The sequence below is a fragment of the Hibiscus syriacus genome, unplaced genomic scaffold (genome assembly GCF_006381635.1).
Source record: "Hibiscus syriacus cultivar Baekdansim isolate YM2019G1 unplaced genomic scaffold, ASM638163v2 tig00004013_pilon, whole genome shotgun sequence".
NCBI classification, from domain to species: Eukaryota; Viridiplantae; Streptophyta; class Magnoliopsida; order Malvales; family Malvaceae; genus Hibiscus; species Hibiscus syriacus.
The window spans coordinates 896,149-902,616 of NW_024061992.1; positions in this window are offsets into that span (position 1 = coordinate 896,149).

Sequence of the window (6,468 nt, forward strand, 5' to 3'; positions counted from 1 at the left end):
AAGACTACAAGAAATCAGTTCCTACAAAGAAGAAACCTCGACTAAAACGCATAAAGATACATCACATTGATCCTGGTAAATGTTTCACAAGTTTTCCTTTCAACATATATATAATTCTCTTTGTTTTGGATTTTTAGATTCGAGGACGAATACTTTTGAGGAGTGGGGGGAATGATACATGCACAAGAGTCCATAATACATGCTTCTTTGAACTAATGTTTCTACTCGAACCTATTAGAAGAACAAAGTCTCGAAGATTCAAAGCATATCTATTCGGTAAGTATAATGTGAATGAATCATTAAACGATTCTAATGTTGCTCCCTTTAATGTTTCAGATTTGAGGTTGAATCTTTTTGAAGAAAGGGAGGATGATACATGCATCACAAGGCTCACATCAAAGGAAGAAGTAATAACTCTTCCAAATGATCCACTCGTCCAAGCATTGGAAAAGAAGATCAGAACAGAAGCATACTTACGACGACTTTTTGAATGGGATCCTGATCTTATTTAGTCAAGATGTCTTCTGAAGATACAACCATCTGTCTCTTATCTTTCTAACGGTTCTTGAATCGCATCAATCCGATATCGGGAACTCAAGATATGACTATTTTACTGAAGACGGTGCATGCAGAAAATCCTATACGGGATTTTGTAAATATTACGAATTTTCAATATTTTTATTGATTATTTGTAATATAACTTAATATAGGATGATGCATTATCTTTTAGGATTAGATTTATTATTTTATTAGGAATTAAGGTTGGGTTAAAAATATTATCTTTAGTTATTATTATTTTATTAGGAATTAGAGTTAAGATATATTTAGTTTATTATTATTTTATTCATTAGTTATTTAGGACCTTTAGAACTCAGCCCCTATATAAAGGAGGCTTCATTAAACTTTGTAACACAAGATTTCTTTGATTAATAATACAACGAGAGTTCATTTTTGCAAGTGCTGATTGCCTTGTGCCTTCAAAGCTTCTTCTCCTTGAGTTCTTTCAAGTTCTTCTGAGGGAGATTAATCTTCACACTCCAATTTGCCTTTTCATCGCGACTAGGAGGGTTGATTAGAGCCATTTATCGTGTTTGCCTTTTCATTGCGACTAGGAGGGCTCGATAGGACACTTATCCATCTATTTTTCCACAAATCCATCCGCACCATCAATCATCTTTATCGTTCACCTTCATAAGGGAGATATTTTGATTTCTTTATTATCTTATTTCATCTTTCATTTATTTATCTTTTTTTTATTTTATTCTAATTGTGTTGTCTTGATTCCAGCACATAAAAGAAACCCTAAACAATCCTAGCGACTGCCGCCACCTTCCTATATTCATCACCTTTGTTCTTCATCGAGTCTAGAGCTTTCTAGGTTTGATTCTTCAACAAGAGCAACGTTCATCAATCTGCCCCTGCTTCCCTATCAGTTTGCCAAGATATGAAGTTCAGATTCGTCATTTAAGGAGCGAAATGATAAATTGAGCAGAGAGATGGAAGTCATGCGGGATAGTTTTCAAAGGATCAGTCAACCCTTTAAATATGTTGGTATAGGAAATATCCCAAAAGAATGGATAACAAGGGTCGCTAAACTGAAGAATGACGCTGAACAGTGGAGAAATAATTGCAAGGCACACAAAGGTCGAGCCGAGAAGCTTTCTCATGATTTACAGATTGCAGAAAGAAGGCGCGATACAACTATCAATGATTTGGGTAAATATCAAGTTGAAAATAAGACGTTGAACATGTCCATTACCGATATGGAAATTTATTATCAACGCCATAAGCGAGAGACTGGCGCTGAACTAGAAACCACTAGAGCCAAGAATAAGAAGTTGATGAAGATGGTAGATGACTGTAGTAATCTTATGGAAGAGTTTCATAACCATAATGATTTTCTTACAAGGAAAAATCAACAGCAGTGTCTACAGCTCTGAGAATCGGCACTCAAGATAGAGAAAAGGGATAAATTCATGACAAAAGTTATGACCCAAGCAAGTAATGTGGCTCACAAATGGGTTGATTTAGCAGACTTTGCAAGAGAATTAAAGCATATTGACAGCTCGACCCCCGAGCATGAGTGAAAGTTAAATTGGCTGTTGGAAGAGATAGAAAAGCTAGGAGTGAAAGTTGTCTATTATCTGTAAAAGATTGTTTCATGTACCGAAACCTTTGTATTCAATGAAAGTTGTTTTAAGATGGTCACTCTGAATGACACCTTTTGCATTTGCATTTAGCATTTGCATTGCATGTATTTATTTAAGCATTTTATATGGATTAATTATGAAAACATGGAAATTACTTATGGGAGGTTATGTGACAGTAATAACAAGATCATTAATTAATACTACTTCCTCGTCATCATGAACAAACAAATAGAAGCAATGGAGCAATCTAATGAGTAATCACAAGATCAATTGCAATAGCATTTCGTCGAATTACAACATGATACGAGGAATCAAGCATCGGGTTCTCTGTAAGGCGCATTGAATCAAATGATCCAGGTGTTGGCACCATAGGCTGTTGATAAAGAGAAAATGGATGATAAAGGAAATCAATGTCATCATACTAATGCATCAAAAGTGATAATCTACCCCGAAGCATCTAACTCAAACCTAGGGATGAGCCTTGTTAATTATGAGCAATTTGAAGACGAGTTCAAGTGGTTGAATGAAGCCATTAAAGATATGAAGGTTGTTAATGCCTTCCACAAGGAGTTAGAAGATGGGGAACTCAGTTTAGTCCCTGATTTAGTCATTCCACAGGAATTTAGGGTGCCTAATTTTGAGAAATATGATGGCACTAGTTGTCCCCTAATTCATCTGAAAATGTTTTATAAAAAGATGGAAGGTACCTAAATGATGATAATTTGCTGATTCATTTCTTCCATAATAGTCTTGCTGGGCCAACTATAGGATGGTACAATCATTTGAACAAAGAGCAGATCAAGACATGGGTTAACCTAGCTGATGCTTTTATAGGGCAATATCGATATGTTAAAGGCTTAGCCCCAAAACGTCATGACCTTCAAAGGATACGGATGAAATCTACTCAGAGCTTTAAAGAGTATGCCCTAAGATGGAGAGGAGTGGCAGCACAATTTCAACCTCTTTTGCTAGAAGAAAAAATATCATGTATGTTTCGCGCTTCTCTCTCAGCTCCTTTCTTCGAGTTAATGTTGGGAAATTCAACGAAGGGCTTCAAGGATCTTGTGATGGCGGGAGAATTAATTGAAGATGCAATCAGGAAAGGAAACTTGAAAGTCACTTCTAAGCATCCAACTGATCAAAAGGAAAAGGCTGATGAGGTGAATGAATGTCACATACAGAGTTCCCACAACCGCAAAAGAAAAAGGGTAGTAGGTTACTCGAGTGGTCCAAAGAAAGTTCAAAGATCGAAAAATACTTTGAAAATGTTCCAAACTTCTATCTCAGATCTGTATCCCCATTTGGTTAAAGGTCAATACCTCACAGCGAGGCCAGTGAAAGTGAAACCAGACCCTTCTGCTCACAGCTATGATCAAGATAGTGCTTGTGATTTTCACTTAGGGGTATTCTACGGGGAATTGTAGGCCGTTGTTGAAGGAGATAGAGATGCTTGTGGAAAATGGGACGTTGACACAAGAATTGGTGAAACAGTGGATGACAAGCTCGAGTGAGACGTCAGAGCACATAATGTAGCATCCGTTTGGGTCAGGTGTTGTTACATTAGATGAGTAACGGGGCATCCTAATTACGAAGAAGTCATTTCATGGAACTTTATGTCATTTGCAACATTTTGTTTAAACATGTTTTTTTTATTTCTCATCAGTTTTTTGTAATGATGTTTGAATGAATTCATGTTACTTTAAGGATGGTAAGCATTGAATCGAATTTATGACTTGAAATTCTTTGAATATCAACTGAATTAAAAGCTCTTTAATAATGATGAGTTATATATCTTTGACAAAATGACAAGGTTGAAACTGATAAAACAAGGACCTTGACCTTATCCCCAGAAGATACAATCGAACACCATACCTTTCTATTGCAGGGACCAATATAGCTTTCTCCTATTATAAGGAAATGAACAAGAGGCTTGGTAGTCAGGTATGCATAGGAGCAGACAACATGGGGCATCTTTTGTGTATGATGTTACAAAACTAAATAGACCACACTTTTGTTGATGAAAGTTCAATGATGATTATGATATTTACGGATGGAATAGTCGAGTGGGTGAATCTAGTTTAGGTTAGTTGCTGGGAAATTGAACTCTAACAATGAGATTTTCTGACTTTCAACAACACCTAGACTATAATAGGTTCTTCTTGACAAGCTTAAGAAATTGAATCTGTATACCCATAATGTAATTATGTATGTATACAATAAAGTTGAGCTATTATGCTAAAGCAATTGGTTATAGAGGAAACTTGAAAGCCCTGGCTTTATGAATAGATTATATTCAAACCATGACATTGATCGGGTATTCGGCAATTCGGTGTATGCTCCACTGTGATTATCAAGTCAAAGACTTTGTGATGACATGAATCCTTCAGCTAGCCTGATAAAGGCAAATTACAATAAAGTTGATTTCAGCTAGCCAAACCATGGAAAATTTATCTAAATAAGGAGTTTCGGTAAAGATGGACTAAGGGAGTTAAGGAACACCTGTTATAGTCAATTTCACATGAGCACTCAGGAATTTCGCTTTTAGATCGATATTTCTGCACTACCTTTGTTAGAGGAGTCTACGGAGCTTGAACAAATGGAAGATTTCATAGAACTAAAATAGAATTGTTCTAGAAAGTTTAGTAATTGATTATGCTTGTTACGTCATTTTGTCCGCATCTGATCAAAATATCAAGCCAAGAAAGAGGTGCATGTTAAAATATTCACAAGGATCGAGAAAGAAATGAAATTTTGGTGGCCGAAACTTTAGAAAATATAAAGCCAACTTGAAGCCAACCCCTCAATTTTGACCCTTGTCAAAGAACTATAACCCTAAAAACATTGAAGAGCTATTGATTATTTTGATATTCCATGAACTCGTGTTTATTATTTGATTCGATTGTGAGCCTGAATTAAGGGGAAATGTTTTATAAAATTATTTCATTCTTTGATCCCTAAAATAAGAGAAATGAGAAAACATTTTCAAACAGGACAATTTCAAATGTGAAAGGTCCTTGAAGCTGGTGAGGCTCATTATGTCTCTGTTGGAGAAAAGGAATAATGGATGCCAGAACATGAAGCATTCCACAATCTTGAAGCAGATGGTCCAAAAGATCAGAATGGATGAAGGATATAACTTGTAACATTTCCTTGTGACGTTGTTAGTAACCTGTCAAGAAGATGATGATCTCATTATTCAGAAGGAGCACATATTACAGCTTGTATAAAATGCAAGACATTTTGTTAGAATAATTGATCACTTCTTAAGTGATTATGACAATATGAAGAGAAGCCCTCAAACTACCTGACAACACTACTGTGTAGTGATACCAGAATGCGAACATTCAAGTTAGGATATGTTGAGCACGAAGAGCTCCATGAGTACCCACTTTGGGGCATGACCAGAAACCCAGATCATGTTGAGATGACAAGATTCAGACCAAGAAGATATTGAGAATGAGTCTCACAACTTGAAGTGTCAGGGGTAGACCGTGAATTTGAGCAGAGCTTACCTTGTAAAGCAAATCAATAGAACATCAATCAATGGCATAATCCCAAAAAAACAACTTTGAAATCGTAATTTAGCCAACGACGAAAATGGGGCAACACAGTCATATTTCTAACCATAGTAAGAAGTTGAGAGAGAAAATAATTTCTCTGAAATGAAGACATAAAATGAAGATGACAAGAAGATAGAAAAAAGATCAGAAGGCTCTTCAAAAAATACAAGTTGGAAATTATGAGATGTTGCATGGATATCTAAAGCAAACCCTGAAAATGAATGATCAAGTAGATAAAGACTAAGTTCGCCACTTTGAACTCAAACGAAGATGGAATCGACATTTATGCATTCATGAGAACATCATCTACATAAAAGAAAATGCATTACATTTATGCATTTAATTGCATTCATGTTTCATGCATAAACACATGGTTTTGACAAATCTTCTAGTGAAAAGAGAAGATGCAGGATGTTAAAATCCCGACAAGTGAAAGGTAGAAGTTAAACGTCAAATACAGGGAATCATGTTTAGAGAGGCAGAACGTGAGGAAGACAGGAGGCCAATCCAAAAAGGAATCATTACTTTTAAGTAGGGCAGGTGGCCCGACCATTAAGTCATTTTATGAAATGGAATGAGAAGATTTCACATTAAAATCTGAAAATTGAAATTTTTGAAAAGTATGAAATGTTTCTTACCAAGTAAAAATATTTCCAAAGATGATAAGTCCTCCGGGCCATCCATAAGACCTTTGGGGCAGGATATTTCACATGTCTATCAAAAAATGAGAAAGATTTCTCATTAAAATCTGAAGATTT